Below are 18949 nucleotides of genomic sequence, written 5' to 3' on the forward strand. Positions count from 1 at the left end.
GCAGTTTAGCCTGGGTGGAATTAGATCTAGCAAATGTTCACAGTGGTGTGAGTACCTTCCCATGCACTTCCCAATTTTTTTTACAGAGCTTTTATCTCCTTTCTTTGTCCCTTGTCTTTTATACCTATTTACCCGACCTCCACATTTCCTTGCACTTGGAAGACAGGGATTACAAAGCTGCCAGTGGACGCCCCCTTTCCTGCAACCATTGTGGCTCTGAAGAATGACAGTCTGCTCCCGCATTTTAAGAACACATTTCCTGACAAACAGAAATGCTAATTTTCTCTGTGCTGTATCAGCATCTCTTTTCTTTGCTTTTTTTTTTTTCCTTTCCTGCTATTTGTGGCAGAGAAGATCAACATTGTGAGCTTATATAGAGCAGCAGACACAGTTAACCTGATTCACCACAAGTTCCACCCAGGAACTGTTTCAGCCTGCTTTCTGCTATATACGTGTGTACGTGTCTGGCTGCAGAAAAACAACTATCTGAATGTTCATGTCCCTTTGGCATATCCTCAAAATTCTGAGGTGATAGTACACAAAACAGACAATTTAGGAGGGGGGGGGGGGGGGGGGTGATTTCATAAACTGCCTTCTTGCCAGAAAGTAGGTTGATAAATGTGCAGTTCCAAAGCATGCACGCTCCTCAGTACAGCTCAGGTACTCAAAAAAGTGACTTATATGTTATGTTATGTTATAACAGATTTATCACCCGACAACTCCCTCAAGTTGAGATTCAAGGCGAGATACAATGAAGAAAACTGATTACAAAACATGAGGCGTTTACAAAAAAAAATCAATAAAAAGATTACTGTTAAAAACAAAAACTACATTACATTACAAATTAAATTAAACTAAGATCTACTAAACTCAAAACATATACGTTTTCAAAACTTTACAAAATTAATAACAATATTTCAACAAACGTAACTCTAAACGAAGATTATTCCATAAACACACAGCCAGAAACGAAAAAGAGTGGGAAAATAAAGTCTTGAGTCTAACAGACTTAATAGATGGGAACGCCTAGTAGTCAAGTTGAAATGTAGAATTATCAATCATTGAGACAATCCATCTGACAATTACCTTTAAAATTGAGGAGTCACATGGTCACTACGGGACTTATAGAAGATAATCTAGCAGCTGAATTTTGAATCAGTTGAATTTTATGAATCAGCCTAGCAGTTATACCCAGATAAAGGGGCGCTTTTACTAAGCCACAGAAAAAAATGGCCTGTGGCAGTGCGAGCGCATCTTTTGGGTGCACGCTGGGCCAGTTTTTGCCGCATCCTGGAAAAAGGGCCTTTTTTTTTAAGGAGCCAGAAAATGGACATGCAGCAAAATAAAAACCCAATGATCTCCTAATTCCCACTATAGCAACATTACTATATAACTAATCTTCAATGAAAGTAACATAGTAACATAGTAGATGACGGCAGAAAAAGACCTGCATGGTCCATCCAGTCTGCCCAACAAGATAAACTCATATGTGCTACTTAATAATGCAATAATCAACGGTATACCCGATTGATAGTTTTATATAACATTAATTAATTTATTTATTTGTTACATTTATATCCCACATTTTCCCACCTATTTTCAGGCTCAATGTGGCTTACAAAGTATCGTAAAGGCGTTTGCCAATTTCGGTTGATAACAAATACAAGATTGTGTTGAGGTCAGATGGGGTAGAAGTGAATCAGGCGTCATGGGGTCGAGGGGAATGAGGAAAGTAAATTGACCAGTACGAACATTGATTATGTTGTGTTGCTGGGTGTGAGGATTTATGTTGGATCGTTGGGATAAGCTTTTTTGAAGAGGTGGGTTTTTAATGATTTCCTGAAGCTTAGGTGGTCATGTATTGTTTTCACTGCATACGGGAGTCCATTCCATAGTTGTGCGCTTATGTAGGAGAAGCTAGATGCATAAGTTGTTTTGTATTTTAGCCCTTTACAGTTTGGGTAATGTAGGTTTAGGTATGATCGTGCTGATCCGAGTCTGTTTCTTGTTGGTAGATCTATTAGGTCTGTCATGTATCCTGGGACTACGCCGTAGATGATTTTGTGGACCAAAGTGCAGATTTTGAAGATGATCCGTTCTTTGACTGGGAGCCAGTGCAGCTTTTCTTGAAGGGGTTTAGCGCTTTCGAATCATGTCTTACCATATATCAGTCTGGCTGCTGTGTTTTGGGCGGTCTGGAGTTTTTTTTTGTGAGTTGTTCTTTGCATTCAATTGCATTTAAAGGGTCTGACTAAGATGAGTACAAAATAATTATTTTCATCTTTAAATGCAATTAAGATTATATAAAGCTATCAATTGGGTGTGCTGACGAGGAGGAGGATGCCAATAACTTTGTTAGTTAAATGGTATGAACAAGTGGCACCGCTGAGGTCACCAAGAAGTTTAAAGTCCCTGTTTAAGATGGCTGTCTTAATCATTGAATTAGTACTGCTGAGTTGGTCTGTTGAATATTTTAATCAGGTGCGTAACCAGACCTCGGCAGGAGGGGGATCCAGAGCCCAGGGTGGGGGGTACATTTTAGCCCATCTTCCCCAGCCGCCGACCCCCCGCCGCCACTTTCGACCCCCCCCCTGCCGCTGCAAGGTACCTTTGCTGGCGGGGGTCCACAACCCCTGCCAGCCTTAGTCTCCTTCAGCGCCGGTCTCCAGTGCGTTCGCTGATCTGTGAGTCCTGACGGCACAGCACAGATCAGCGAACGCGCAGGACATCAGGACTCACAGCACAGATCAGCGAACACACAGGACGTCAGGACTCACAGCACAGATCAGCAAACACGCCGGAGACCAGCACTGAAGAAGACTAAGGCTGGCAGGGGTTGAGGACCACCGCCAGCAAAGGTACCTTGCGGTGGGTCGAAAGTGGCGGTGGAGGGTCATCGGGGGGGGGGGGGGGGTTGAAAGTAGAGGAGGCCAGGACTAAATCTGTGGGGGCCCAAGCCCCCGTGGCCCCACCTAGCTACGCCCCTGATTTTAATTGAAGATCAGTTGGGGAATTAGGCGATCATTGCGTTTGGAGATTCCTAGAATAAGTAATTGGTGCCAATTGTGAGTGTTGCAACATAAAACCCAGCACGTGTCCATTTTCGGCCTGAGACCTTACCGCCACCCGTTGACTTAGTGGTAAGGTCTCGCGTGCTACCCGGGCAGTAGGTGTGCAGCTCGCATACACTGCTGTTTACCACCGGGTCAGCACCACACGGTAGAAAATAGAAAATAATTTCTACCATGTGTTTTTGACGTGTGCCAAATTCAGGATTACCACCCTGGGCATGCGGTAGCCGGGCAGTAATGCTGACTTGGCAGGGCCTTATGCACCCTTGTGAAAGGGCCCCATAGTGAATGACAGTAATCCAGTAAAGCTAACATTGAAAGTCGAACAATCATTCTAAAGTGATCTTCAGAAAATAAGAACATAGCAAACAAGGCCCTACAGCAGGGTTAGACTGACAGTGATCTGGCCCCTTGGGTAAAAGGGGTCATGGGCCTCCAACCACCTTTCAAAAGTGATGAAATTTAAAGGCGTAGCCAGACTCGGTATTTTGGATGGGCCTAGAGGTAAATTGGATGGGTCCTTCCACACTTATGTGGTGCCGCCCCCCCCCCCACACCACACCACACCCATCTTCCCAGAGATATTTTTTTAAGAACACAGATTTTTTTTTTCAACCTACCCCACATCTTCTCCCTGTCCTCCGCAGCATCCGGGCATCTGCGCTCCTGTCTCTGAACCCTGTCCATCCCCAGTGTCAGCACAGGTGTTCCCAGTGCCTGCAGTGATTCATTTTCACTGCTTACGCTGGCCCCACAGGCTTCCATCTGCCGGTGTCCCACCCTCGCTGACGTCATTGCCTGCTTCCTGTGTGGCGGAATGCGGCAGATGGAAATCTGTGAGGCTGGCACAAGCAGCGAGAATGAATTTCTGCATGCGCTGGGGACACCTGTACCGACACCCTGGAGGGAAGGGGTTCAGAGACAGGAGCACAGATGCCAGGATACTGCGGAGGAGAAGGGGGAAGGGAGCAGTGTAACACTGCAGCTGGGTGGGCCTGGGCCAAGAATGGGTGGGCCTGTGCCCACCCAGACCCACCCGTAGCTACGCCACTGATGAAATTAGATAGAAGTTCGGGCAAAGTGGGCCCTCGGGCACTGCCCTATTGTTCCAATGGTCAGTCCGCCCCTGCCCTAAAGGAAGTGAGAGCAGGCTCCTCTTTGGCCTGGTTCACACAACTGCCCCAAAGCCGGAATCTAGTCGCCTTTAAAATATAGTGGGACCAACACGTTTTACATCCTGTTTACTACTGTGCAAAAGGCTGTGTTACTTTCAATATTATTTCTCCCTCTGATAACCTTCCAATGGCGCAGCATCAATTTGTTAGAAGCCATCTGATTTTCAGTGCTGTGTGAGCCTGCTACTATTTTTAGCACCTTATAATTAGCACCATAGGAAGAAGGATGTCACAACACCCTGTGCTTATGTAGATCTTGCCAGCCACCCCGGGCAGCTGGCACCGATCATTATCAAGACATAAGGGGTGAACTACTAGCACCGTACAGAAAAGTTCAAAGGGCTTCCAAACTGCAAATTAGCCAGGGGAAGAGTCTCTGCTTTCATTTCTTCATTCACCTGCAGAGCTCAAGATTTGACAAAATAAAATAAAAAAATTAGGATTGACACTGGGCTGTCTAAATACCTCCCACATGAATAAAGCAAAAGTTCCTATACCTGTGCTGTACTGAAGGGCACAAACGTTTTTGGCCAATTATATTTTTGGGAGGAGAAAAGGACACTAGGTTGTTAATAATAAATATATATATACTAGTAAAAAAGCCCCGTTTCTGATGCAAATGAAACGGGGGCTAGCTAGGTTTTCTTCTGTGTGCATGTGGGAGTGTGTGTGTCCCTGCCGTCTCTGCCCTCTCTCCCCTCCCCCCTCTGAGTCCTTCATTGTTATAGAGAGAGCGATTTGATTTCCTGCTTTGCTGTTTTCCTTCACTGTTTGTGTTAGAGAGAGAGCGAGGGCGGGGCAGACACTCATGGGGAAACCGGATATCTCTCCCCCTTCACACTTCTGGCTGGAGGCTTCATAGAACGTTGGTGTTGCCTTTTATATATAGAGATATGTTAATATCAGAAAGGAGCAGAGGAGTAACCTATGGTTAGAACAGGGACGTCGAGAGACTGAGCCGGGCACGGGGCAGGGCCGTCACCACCGGGCCCAGGGCAGGGTTGCTGCCTCTGGGCTCAGGGCAGGGCCACTGCCCCCCCCCCCCAGGATAGCTGCTGTTGCCGCCACCGCCACCGCCACCCTCCAGGTTCACCGCCGCTGCCACCCCCCCAGGATCGTTGCTGCCTTTTCTGTCCTCCCTGGATCTCCCCCCCCCCCCACCGTAACAGCAAATTCGTTGGCTGGCGGGGATCCCAAGGCCCCTGCCGCTGCTTTTTCTCTCACATTGCCCGTGCTCGGTTTCAAAACTGAGCATGCGTGACGTGAGGGGAAAAGCAGCCACTTGGCAGGCAGTGCGGCAGAGTGAAGAGCAGCGCCAGAAGAAGACCCGTTCTGCTGGTGGAGCCTGGGGTGGCTCCCAAACTAGAGGCCCTGGCCCGAAGCCCTGCTGCGTCTGCTCCTCCCCAGCCTCCAAGGGGGGCCCGGCGTGGAGTTTTCTCTCTCCTACTCCTGTCAGGATGCGATCACCTGAGTCCCGTCAGGAGCAGGAGAGTGAGAGAGAGAGATCCTGGCACTGGGCTCCCCTTGGAGGTCAGGCCTGGGGAATTTTGCCCCTCCTGCCCCCCCTCTCGGTGGCCCTGGGTTAGAACAGCAGGCTGGGAATTGGAAGGGACACGTTCAAATCTCCCAGCTACTCCTTGTGGCCTTGGGCAAGTCACTTAAGCCTCCATGCCTCAGAAGGCAATGACAAACCACTCATGCCAAGAAAACCACAAGGAGGCGGAGGAGGTACCTCACTGTATGGTCACTTTTTTGGTAGGGGGAGAGGTGATAACTTCCTCCTGCTACGCCAAGCTTACAGCTTCGCGAGCCTCTACTTACAGATATATGATGTCCCTCATTCTTTCTCTTTCATTGCCTCATTCTTTTATCTCTGAAATCCAGTCATCCCAGTGACAGCATTTGGTAGGCCACAGAACTTGGTTTCCCTTCAGAATCGGCTTTTTTTTTTTTTTTTAATATGCTCAAGGTGCTTAGAAGTCAATTCTGGTCACCACATCTTAAAAAAGATATAGCAGAATTAGAAAAGGTGATTGCATGACTTCCCTATGAGGAAAGGCTAAAGAGACTAGCAGCCAAAGCTCTCACAGCCAAAAGCACGATAATGAAGCAGCAAAAACACATTATCGCGCTTTATACGATTGTATAAGGTTGGTTGTCCATAGATGCTCTAAAGAGTTGTATATTTCTACATCAAAGGGACTCCTGAGGCAGGCCTTTGTGGCCGAAACACGATTTGTGTTGAGTCCATAAAACTTTCGCTTTGAACTACTAGAGTCCAATATATAAGGAAGTCCAGCCAGTCACATCCTTGCTGGCTTAACAGTTTCTGATGGACCTGAAGTGCATTTCCTGCTATCCTGACTCCTTACACTGCTTCAGCGCAACTTCTTCCCTCCTTGCATCATGCTTAATTCACATTCTACCCTTGGTTCCTGATCCTGTCTCATGCTGGTTCCTACTCTACCTGTGATTCCTGTTCCAAACCTAATTCCTGCACCATGTCTGGTTTCTGATCCTGTCTGGTGTTCACCTTGTTCGACTGCCCTGGGCCTTGCCTCTCTGTCCATGTTGTTGCCCAAGGGAGGTCTTGACAGGCAAGTTTTTTTTTCTTTTGTGTACACAAAGTTCTCTTCTTCAGAATATAAATGATAAAATTTAAAAGATATTATTCTGCCACTTCTTTTCTTATCAGGTGGCACAATGCTGGAACAATCTTCCATTATTTATTAGAACAGAGTTTAGCTATATGAAATTGAGGAAATTGTTGAAAGTGTTCTTATTAGAAAAGTTTTTTTTAATGTAATAAATGCTGTTTTTATTGTTGGTTCTTTTATGACGTAATCCATGCTGAGCTGTCGAAGGTTTGTATTTGTATCTTGGGGAAGTTCCAAAATTTTTTTTTTTTAGTGCTCCCCAAGTAAGTCAACCTGCAAGTGCTGATAGTTGCACTGAAAAGTTTTCCCAAAATACTCAGGCCCCTGTTTGCTAACTCATGGAGAGTAATTCTATAAAGTGATGCTTACTTTCAGGTGCAAAAAAACAAGCCTATTTGGAACCTAGTCTGTAAAGGAAAGCAAATGGCTACATTTTTTGAATAGAATACAAGTGTAAAAGGTCAAATATGTGCCTATATTTTAGGCACAAACACTGAGCATAGAACTGGAATAAATTCTTGTGCCTTGATCGTGAATATATATGCATAAATTAGAATATTTTATAATCTAAGCACAAGACTGTGCCTTATCCACACTCCACACCAAACTTTACCCATGTGAACACCCACCTGCAAAGTATGTGCTATCAAATATAAGCACATATATAAGCACCGCCACGCTGGGAAAAGACCAAAGGTCCATCAAGCTCAGCACTCTGTCTCCGACAGCGGCCAATCCAGGCCCCAAGAACCTGGTAAAAAACCCAAAATTTAATAACGATCAATGGACTTTTCCTTCAGGAATCTGTCCAGACCCCCTTTGAACTCAGCAAGGCCAGCTGCCGTCACTACCTTCTCCGGCAACGAGTTCCAGAGTCTAACTACGCGCTGAGTAAAGAAAAACTTTCTACGATTCGTTTTAAACCTACCACATTCTAGTTTCATCTTGTGTCCCCTGGTTCTATTATTGTTAGAAAGTGTAAACAAATGCTTCACATCTGTCCGCTCTACCCCACTCATTATCTTGTAAACCTCTATCCTATCACCCCTCAGCTGCCTCTTCTCCAGGCTAAAGAGTCCTAGCCGTCTTAACCTCTCCTCATGGGGTAGTCGTCCCATCCCTTTTATCGTTTTTGTCGCCCTTCTCTGCAATAGTGAGTGGCTGTAAACTGCTCACTTACATGTATGTGACTAGAATACCAATATTCACAGGCACTTGCAGGTGGGCCTGGGTGGGCACAGGCCCACCCATTCTTGGCTCACGCCCACCCAGCAGTGGCGCCCCACATCAACTTCTCTGCTTCTCCGTGGAGTTCCACATCTGCCCGCCTGTCGCTGAACCCCGTCCCTCCCAGGTGTTCCTTACAGGTATCCTCGGCGCCTGCAGCGATTAATTATTGCTGCCTGCGCCGGTCCTGCAGGCTTCCATTGGCCAGATCCCGCCCTCACTTTCATCATTTCCTGTCTGGCGGGACCGACTGGTGGTAGCCTGCAGAGCCAGCACAGGCAGCAATAATTGAATCACTGTAGGCTCCGGGGATGATTGTAAGGTACACCAGGGAGGGAGGGGGTTCAGCGACAGGCGATCAGATGTTGACGTGGGGTAGGTGGGAAAAATATAATTTTTAAAATATCTCTGGAGCGGGGTGGCCTATACAGAATGCGTGGGTTAGTGTGCAGTAACAGTGGTAGCACACATTGAGGCATATTTTCAAAGCACTTTGGGAGGCTAAGTTCCATAGGTTTCTATGGAACTTTGGGAGGCTAAGTGCTTTGAAAATGAGCCTCATTATCTCCTGCAAAGCCCACTGCATAAAATGGTTTTGTTGTGGGAAAATTACTACTACTACTACTATTCAGCATTTCTATAGCGCTACAAGGCGTACGCAGCGCTGCACAAACATAGAAGAAAGACAGTCCCTGCTCAAAGAGCTTACAATCTAATAGACAAAAAATAAATAAAGTAAGCAAATCAAATCAATTAATGTGAACGGGAAGGAAGAGAGGAGGGTAGGTGGAGGCGAGTGGTTACAAGTGGTTACGAGTCAAAAGCAATGTTAAAGAGGTGGGCCTTCAGTCTAGATTTAAAGGTGGCCAAGGATGGGGCAAGACGTAGGGGCTCAGGAAGTTTATTCCAGGCGTAGGGTGCAGCGAGACAGAAGGCGCGAAGTCTGGAGGCAGTAGTGGAGAAGGGAACAGATAAGAAGGATTTATCCATGGAGCGGAGTGCACAGGAAGGGGTGTAGGGAAGGATGAGTGTGGAGAGATACTGGGGAGCAGCAGAGTGAATACATTTATAGGTTAGTAGAAGAAGTTTGAACAGGATGCGAAAACGGATAGGGAGCCAGTGAAGGGTCTTGAGGAGAGGGGTAGTATGAGTAAAGCGACCCTGGCGGAAGATGAGACGGGCAGCAGAGTTTTGAACCGACTGGAGAGGGGAGAGGTGACTAAGTGGGAGGCCAGCAAGAAGCAGATTGCAGTAGTCTAAACGAGAGGTGACAAGGGTGTGGATGAGGGTTTTGGTAGAGTGCTTGGAAAGAAAGGGGCGGATTTTACGGATGTTGTAAAGAAAGAAACGACAGGTCTTGGCGGTCTGCTGGATATGAGCAGAGAAGGAGAGAGAAGAGTCAAAGATGACCCCAAGGTTTCGAGCTGAGGAGACAGGGAGAATGAGAATAACACAGGGAGAAAATGCACAATAACACATTTATCCAGAGTATTTATTTGTTACATTTGTACCCCACATTTTCCCACTTATTTGCAGGCTCAGTGTGGCTTACATAGTACCGTAGAGGCATTTGCCAATTCGGTTGATAACAGATACAAAGTTATATTGTGGTCAGATGAGGTAGGTGTGGATCAGGCATCATGGGTCGAAGGAAGCGAAGATTATAAATTGTCCAGTTCGATCATTAGTTATGCTGTATTGCTGGGTGCAGGGATTTATGTTGGATCGGTGGGATAGGCCTTTTTGAAGAGGTGAGTTTTGAGTGATTTCCTGAAGTTTAAGTGGTCTCGGATTGAGTAGAGAACAGCATGGGGATGGACACAGGTCCATGGCATCCAGTGGGTATGGCTGCAGGTCCTGTGGAGATCCCACAGCTATGGATGCAGGGTCCTGTGAGGATCCCGCAGGTATGGATTCAGGTCCTGTGCGGATCTCACGGCTATGGATGCATATTAGGTGTGAAACATACTGAGCTGGAGGACTCCACACACTCACATGCACAGATCCCCTCCTGAATAGAGAGAATGAAGCACATCACAGGTAGATGATCAAAAACCCCACGCTGTTCTAAACAGCGCTGTAAAATTAGTGCCGGAACAGCGCAGAGAAATAAAGCCCTGATGATCAGAGCTAACAGCATGCAAATTTAGGCGCGCTATTAGCTCTGATCATTGGGTTACTTCTACAGGAAGATTGTGCCTGGGCATGACAGGTCCAGGCTATCAAAAAAAAAAAGAAAAAGAAAACCTGGACCTGTCAAACAGAGTAATACAAGGGGCTGGAGGTCAGGTGGACCTCCACCCCCCACCTGGACACAAGGGGCTGGGGGTCTGGTGGACCTCCAGTTCCAAGCTCCCAGCCCTCCTCCATTCAAAACAGTTTCCCTGGTGGCCTAGTGGGAACCACCCCCATCTGTCCTAGTGGCCTAGTGCCCCCCCCCCCCCCCAAGCCCTAGTGGCCTAGTGCCCTAGTACATAAGAACATTAGTATTGCCATACTGGGAAAAAACAAAGGTCCATCAAGCCCAGCATCCTGTTTCCAACAGTGACCAATCCAGGTCACAAATACCTGGCAAGATCCAAAAAAAGTACAAAACATTTTATACTGCTTATCCCAGAAATAGTGGATTTTCCCCAAGTCCATGTAATAATGGTCTATGGACTTTTCCTTTAGGAAGCCGTCCAAACCTTTTTTTAAACTGCGCTAAGCTAACCGCCTTTACCACATTCTCTGGCAATGAATTCCCTCCAAAGCCTCCCTGTACCTTTGTGATGCAGGAGGAGGGAGTAGCTCTCCCTCCTCCTGTGAATGCTACCTTCAAAATGGCAGTGCCCTGTCCTGCCCGGTGTATCCTGGGATGCACTAGGTGAGGTTTCTCCCTTATATGGTATTGATGCACTAGGCAGGGCACCGCCATTTTGAATGTGGCGCTCACAGGAGGAGATAATGCTACTCTCTCCTCTTGTTTCACAAAGATATGGAGGGCTTGAGGGGGCCCTAGGCCACCAGGGTGGGGGGGGGGGGTGCCCCCTGTGTCACCAGAAAAACTGTTTTGAATGGGAAAGGCTGGGGGCTGGAGGTCCACCGGACTTTCAACCTCTTTTTCTAGGGGGGGGGGTGAGGGGCCTGTAAACATGCAAATGCATGCTGGACAGGACTCCCCATTCCTCCCCTATGCTCCACAAACCCAAATGCCAGTTCTGAGCTGGCGTAGGGCTTGCTGAAGGAGCAGCACCAATGTTTGGTGCACTGTCTGCTGAGCATTGGAGAGGAATACCTAATGCCCTGTTTAGCATACATTTGCATGCTACTTGCACTCAGAGCTGGTGAGCTCGTTGTTACATGCGCTCGCCGGCTCTGATCATAGGGCGACGGCAAACGTGGGCACTGGTCTGGTGCTAATGGCCTCTTTCGCCCGCATTTGCCTTTTAGCATTGGCCTGAGAGAGAGAGAGAGATGACAATAGCCACAGAAATAAAAAAGAGACTGACAGAGCTGTAGCGAGGGGAGCTGACACCCGGGGCGGGTCGCCGCTGCGCACCCCCCTCCCCCCCGGGTGCAGCACGGCGCACCCTCCTCCCGCTGGAGCGCACCCCCCCCGGAGTGCATACCTCCCCCCCCCCGGAGTGCATACCTGCGGTGAGGGACGGGCGGGAGGGCCGATCCGCCCCGACTGCACGTTGCTGGGATGTGTCGGCTCCGCGCTGGTTCACTGCTCTCTCTGTCCTGGAACAGGAAGTAACCTGTTCCGGGGCAGAGAGGGCAGTGCACCAGCGCAGAGCCGACACCCCCCAGCGGCGTGCACCCGGGGTGGACCACCCCCCCGCCCCCCTTCCTACGCCACTGGAGACTGAAAAGAAATAGGCAAGGAGAGGAAGGGGTATGTCTCTGAAACTTGATTTCACAAGAGCTGAGCAAGTCTCCCTAAGCAGCTGAGAGCTGGACAGAATTAATACTGATTAGGTCTGGGGTTAGGTCTAGAGTGGAGGAGTGGCCTAGTGGTTAGAGCACCAGTCTTGCAATCCAGAGGTGGCTGGCTGAAATCCCACTGCTGTTCCTTGTGGTCTTGGGCAAGTCACTTAACCCTCCATTTCCTCAGGTACAAACTTAGATTGTGAGCCCTCCTGGAACAGAGAAATATCCAGAGTACCTGAATGTAACTCACCTTGAGCTACTACTGAAAAAGGTGTGAGCAAAATCTAAATAAATAAATAATATCTTGAGCTACTACTGAAAAAGATGTGAGCTACACTGAAATCTACAATTTCTGTGAGCTCTGAGTTAGGGGGTAAAGCTTTGTCTTGAGAGTGAGCACACACAAAACAAGTTATTTTAACAAGCTGCAGATGCAGGCTGTGATTATGTTTAGTGTCACCTGGAGAGGACGGGGAAAATGACATTTGCTTCCCCTGGCGTAAGGACCAGCCTCAGAGGGTCCAGGAGAACTGCTCTGATTCTAAACACAGGTGGGGACAGCAGGGCCGCCGAGAGACTGTGCCGGACCTGGGGCAGGGCCGCTGTCCCCCCTGGATCACCGCCATCCCCTCCCCCCCAGGATCACTGCTACCCCTCACCAGAATCGCTGCCACCTTTCCCTGCTCACCTGCCCGCCCGACCAACCGACCGAACTCCTTGGCTGGCAGGGATCCCGAGGCCCCGTCAGCAGAAGCCTTCCTCCAGGCACTGCTGTTCTTTCTTCTGCTGGCTGCCACACTGCCTGCCCTTGTGGCTGCTTTTCTCTCAGGTCCCACATGCTCGGTTTCAAAACTGAGCATGCGTGGCCTGAGGGCCCAGCAGCTGCTTGGCAAGCAATGCAAGGGGGGCCCGGCACCGGAGTTTTCTCTCTCCTGCTCTCCTGTCAAGACGCGATCACCCGGGTACCGTCAGGAGCAGGGGAGAGAGAGAGAGAGACCCTGGCGCCGGCCTGGGGAATTTTGCCCCCTCCTCTCGGTGGCCCTGGGGGACAGTGCAGGAAAAAAAAACTTTCATTCCCCTTTCCACTGCCCCACACACATACACACCAGTGTCTTGCAGGGAAACCATAGAAGCAGCCTACAACTTAAATACAATCCAAGCAACTCAAATGTTATTGTGTTTTACTGATTTCAATACTACAGTATAATTTGTATTGCAAGTTTGATTGCAAAGCAATGCAATACTCATATCTTTAGAGAACCCTGAACACAGTGCCTGAAAAATCTCACTCATTAGCCTTCAATCTCACTCGCTGGGATGGGAAATTTCCCTGTTTGGGATGGGTTACCCTTGGCATCTCTGTGTTATTGCATGGGAAGCATTGGTAAATACAGGCCCCAGTTACCATAGATTGATGCCATCATCCTTCCAAACAAAAAGCTTCATTGTGGCTGTATTTGAAAAGCACTAGTGGCGTAGCCAAGGGTGGGCCCGGGTGGGCTCAGGCCCACCCACTTTGGTCTCAGGCCCACCTAGTAGCAGTACACCTATGATGTGACTGGCAGGGATCCCCAAGCCCCACCAGCCCAAAACTCCCAACAACTGTCCCTCCTGCATACCTTGTAAATAGCAGATCATTGCCTGCAGCGAGAAGCAACTGATACATACTGTTCGCACCGGCCCCACAGCCTTCCCTCTGATGTATTACTGATTATGCGGAAACAGGATGTTGCCTCAGAAGGAAGGCTGTGGGGCCAACAGCCTTTACCCTTGAATTCCTCCCCGTGAACTCCATTCGCTGGGTAAATGTCTCCTGTCGTCCCTATTCTCCCCTACTGCTAACTCCCGGCTCCGTTCCTTCTATCTCGCTGCTCCCTATGCCTGGAATAGACTCCCTGAGCCAGTACGTCAGGCTCAGTCTCTGGCTGTCTTCAAGTCTAGGCTTAAAGCCCCCCCAAACCCACCTCCCCGTTCCCCCCGTTTTCTATTTCTGTTGATGGCTCTCTCATTCTCCCTGTCTCCTCAGCTCGAAACCTTGGGGTCATCTTTGACTCTTCTCTCTCCTTCTCTGCTCATATCCAGCAGACCGCCAAAACCTGTCGTTTCTTTCTTTACAACATCCGTAAAATCCGCCCCTTTCTTTCCGAGCACTCTACCAAAACCCTCATCCACACCCTTGTCACCTCTCGTTTAGACTACTGCAATCTGCTTCTTGCTGGCCTCCCACTTAGTCACCTCTCCCCTCTCCAGTCGGTTCAAAACTCTGCTGCCCGTCTCATCTTCCGCCAGGGTCGCTTTACTCATACTACCCCTCTCCTCAAGACCCTTCACTGGCTCCCTATCCGTTTTTGCATCCTGTTCAAACTTCTTCTACTAACCTATAAAGGTATTCACTCTGCTGCTCCCCAGTATCTCTCCACACTCGTCCTTCCCTACACCCCTTCCCGTGCACTCCGCTCCATGGATAAATCCTTCTTATCTGTTCCCTTCTCCACTACTGCCAACTCCAGACTTCGCGCCTTCTGTCTCGCTGCACCCTATGCCTGGAATAAACTTCCTGAGCTCCTACGTCTTGCCCCATCCTTGGCCACCTTTAAATCTAGACTGAAAGCCCACCTCTTTAACATTGCTTTTGACTCGTAACCACTTGTAACCACTCGCCTCCACCTACCCTCCTCTCTTCCTTCCCGTTCACATTAATTGATTTGATTTGCTTACTTTATTTATTTTTTGTCTATTAGATTGTAAGCTCTTTGAGCAGGGACTGTCTTTCTTCTATGTTTGTGCAGCGCTGCGTATGCCTTGTAGCGCTATAGAAATGCTAAATAGTAGTAGTAGTAGTAGTAGTAGTAGTAAAGCCCACCTCTTTGCTACTGCTTTCGACTCCTAACCATGACTCTCTTACTCAACGCCCTCACTTATCACCCCTACCACTGCAATTTCCCCACCCCTAGCTGTCTGTTCGTCTGTCCAATTTAGATTGTAAGCTCTGTTGAGCAGGGACTGTCTTTTCATGTTAATTTGTACAGCGCTGCGTAAGTCTAGTAGCGCTATAGAAATGTTTAATAGTAGTAGTAGCCAACATGAGCAGTGTGCATTAGTTGCTGCTCGCTGTCGGTGAAAATCTGCTATTTAAAAGGTATGCAGGGGAGGGGGGGATGTTTGAGAGACCATATGGCATGCAGGCGAGAGAGAGTGGGACCAAATCACTTGTGGGACAGGGCGGAGTTCTTCTGCCCACCCATCTTTGGCCCAGGCCCACCCAAAATTGGGTGTCTGGCTACGCCCCTGCTGCATTGAACTGATTGAACAAATGTGGATGAGCCTCTAACTCAGATCCATTCACTCCATTTTCCACATATAGAGAACCTGTCACAAAATGTATTTACCATTTTTATGATTTATGTATTTAATTTTATCCTGCCTTTCCGCAAAGTGCTCAAGGCGAAGAACACAAGACAATAACAATTAGTGCAAATAAGCCCATAGAATAATAGTAAAACACAACAGATCTAATATAACAGAGAATAAGGCAAAGAATGATACCTTCATAACAGAAAGGATAAAGGATCAAACATTAACCTCCCAACATATAAACTTATATCACAAGAATTAATTTAACTGTAAACAGTTTTTTATTGAACAAACGAATAAAAATACATTGATTCAAACAGAAACATGAACTTTTAACAATTTTCATTTCTAACCGGAACTTCTTACCTCCCACCCAACCCTTCGTATTCATCTTATTTAAAGATTTTTTTAAGGTTTATCGATTTTTCTTCAGGATCAAAAGAACAAAACATTAAACAACTGAGCAGCTAATCTAAGCAAAGGTATCAAGCTGATACATAATAATGAGCATACAAAAAAAAAAAAAAACCACCTTTGAGATCCTGATTTCATGAATCACTCCCCGTTTCCACCCTACCTCAACCGTTGCCTTGAAACTACAACTGAGATGACCCGTTGTCTGGACTCTTCTGACCCCAGGCCATCATTGAAATGATTACGTCTATTATTCCTATCCCCCCTCCCCCACCCAAGCAGAGAACCCACAAGAATTAATTAAAAAAATTAATATAAGAGAACAAAGAAACAAGCTAAATGTAGTTTGAATAATCTCTCTATATAAAAGGCACCACCAACGTTCTAAATGAAGCCTCCAGCCGGAAGTGTGAAGGGGGAGAGATATCCGGTTTCCCCATGAGTGTCTGCCCCGCCCTCGCTCTCTCTGTAACACAAACAGTAAAGGAAAACACAGCAAAGCAGGAAATCAAATCACTCTCTCTCTAACAGTGAAGGACTCAGGGGGGGGGGGAGGGGAGAGAGGGCAGAAGCCCTCACTATTTCTGTAACACAAACACAGCAGAGCAGGAAACTTAACACTGAAGGACTCGACTCCGAGGGGGGAGGGGACAGAGAGCAGAGGGGAAGGGAGAGAGGGCAGAGGGCAGGGACACACACACTCCCACATGCACACAGAAGAAAACCTTGCTAGCCCCCCGTTTCATTTGCATCAGAAACGGGGCTTTTTTTACTAGTAGCCAATAAAACAAACAGGAACAATAAACTAAAAATAATTAGACAAGGTATCATAGACACATGAAACAGCCAGCTAGAGAGATCTACTTAAAAGGTTCCCCAAACTTATGTTTCCCTTACAAAATGCACCTAGCTCTGCGACAGTAGTAATTTTTGCAACTATATTTACGCATCTATACAGGGCTGCCGAGAGACTGAGCCGGGCCTGGGGCAAGGCTGAGCCCTCCTCCAGGATCGCAGCGCATCCCCTCCAGGATCGCCCCCCCACCCCTCAATCGCTACTTCTGTCGCCTCCCTCTCCTGCTCCCAGGTCTTCGGCACCGTAGTTCCCAGTCTTCATCTGCCCGCAACCTCAGAGTCATATTTGACTCCTCCCTCTCCTTTTCTGCGCATATCCAGCAGATAGCCAAAACCTGTCGCTTCTTTTTCTATAACATCAGCAAAATTCGCCCTTTCCTCTCTGAGCACACCACCTGAACTCTCGTCCACTCTCTCATTACCTCTCGCCTTGACTACTGCAACCTACTCCTCACTGGCCTCCCACTTAGCCATCTATCCCCCCTTCAATCCGTTCAGAACTCTGCTGCACGTCTTATCTTCCGTCAGGACTGATATGCCCATATCACCCCTCTCCTCAAGTCACTTCACTGGCTTCCGATCAGGTACCGCATACAGTTCAAGCTTCTCCTACTTACCTACAAATGCACTCGATCTGCAGCCTCTCACTACCTCTCTACCCTCATCTTCCCTTACGTTCCTACCCGCAACCTCCGCTCACAGGTCAAATCCCTCCTCTCAGTACCCTTCTCCACCACCGCCAACTCCAGGCTCCACCCTTTCTGCCTCACCTACTACTACTACTACTACTACTTAACATTTCTAGAGCGCTACTAGGGTTACGCAGCGCTGTACAAATTAACAATTAAGGACGGTCCCTGCTCGGAAGAGCTTACAATCTAAAGGACGAAATGTCAAGTTGGGGTAGGTAAGTATTCCTGAGAAGAGGTGAAGTGGTTAGGTGCCGAATAAACTCCCTGAGCCCATAGGTCAAGCCCCCTCCCTGCCCATCTTCAAATCCTTACTCAAAGCCCACCTCTTCTATGTCGCCTTTGGCACATAACCATTACAACTCCATTGAGGAAATCTAGACTACCCCAACTTGACATTTCGTCCTTTAGATTGTAAGCTCCTTTGAGCAGGGACTGTCCTTCTTTGTTAAACTGTACAGCGCTGCATAACCCTAGTAGCACTATAGAAAAGTTAAGTAGTAGTAGTACCTACCCTCTGCTCCCTTCTGCCTGCCATCTGACCCCCTTCATTTAAATAAAAAAATATCTCTAAAGCAGCAGGCGCTGCGTCTTCTGTGCGAAAGCGGCAGACCACCTTGGGCGGGCCTTCCCTCACTGTGTCCTGCCCTCATGCAAATAGGAAGTTACATCAGAGGAGGGCGGGACACAGTGAGGGAAGGCCTGCCCGAGGCGAACTGCTGCTTTTGCAGAGAAGGCGCTGCGCTGCTGCTTTAGAGATTTTTTTTTTAAATGCAGGGGGGTCGGACGTATCATGTTCTCAAGGACCTTGGCATTCTGTCAGGCTTCTTCCCCGGGAACCCTGGGTACGTGAGTCCTTGGACCACGGCCGAGGAGCGGCAGTGGCAGGCAAGATCACCTTCAGAGCAGAGAAGAGACAAGGCTGGACTGGAACCCCGAACTGGAGTCCTGCACTGGAACACTCGGGACTGGAACGCACCAGACCGGAACACACTGGAGTAGGCTTCACCTACGCTTAGCTGCCTTTCCCCGAGGGTTGAGCCCTCAGGTTCGAGCAGCTGGTAGGGCTTACAGGAAAACCAGAACTGGAACCAGCAACAGGAACAACCGGAGTCAGGATCCAGCGGTGCTCCCAGGTACCTAGGCTAACGTGAGACAGGCAGGCAGGGAATGTCCGGGTTCTGGCAATAGTCCGAGACAGGTGGCTGGCAGAGAAGATCTGAGTACAGGCAATAGGCAGAGACAGGTGGCTGGCAGAGAATAATATACACAGAAAGGCTGAAAGCCTACAGGTCAGAGAGATACACCCAGAAAGGCTGGAAGCCCACAGAAAGGCTGGAAACCCCCAGGCCGCAGTAATACACCCAGAAGGCCTGGAAGCCCACAGATAAAAGGATATACACATATAGACTGGAGGCCCACAGAGCAATGGGCACAGAAGGGCTAGAAGGCCCACAGAGCAATAAACACAGAAGGGCCAGAAGGCAAGGCCCACAGGTGATAGTAACTCACAAAGCAGAAGAGCTGGAAGCCCACAAGAAAAGACAAAGAAAGCTAACTGTGCAAACAGCACACTAACCTCGGGACCTAAG

Source organism: Microcaecilia unicolor, chromosome 10, assembly GCF_901765095.1.
Source record: "Microcaecilia unicolor chromosome 10, aMicUni1.1, whole genome shotgun sequence".
Classification (NCBI taxonomy): domain Eukaryota; kingdom Metazoa; phylum Chordata; class Amphibia; order Gymnophiona; family Siphonopidae; genus Microcaecilia; species Microcaecilia unicolor.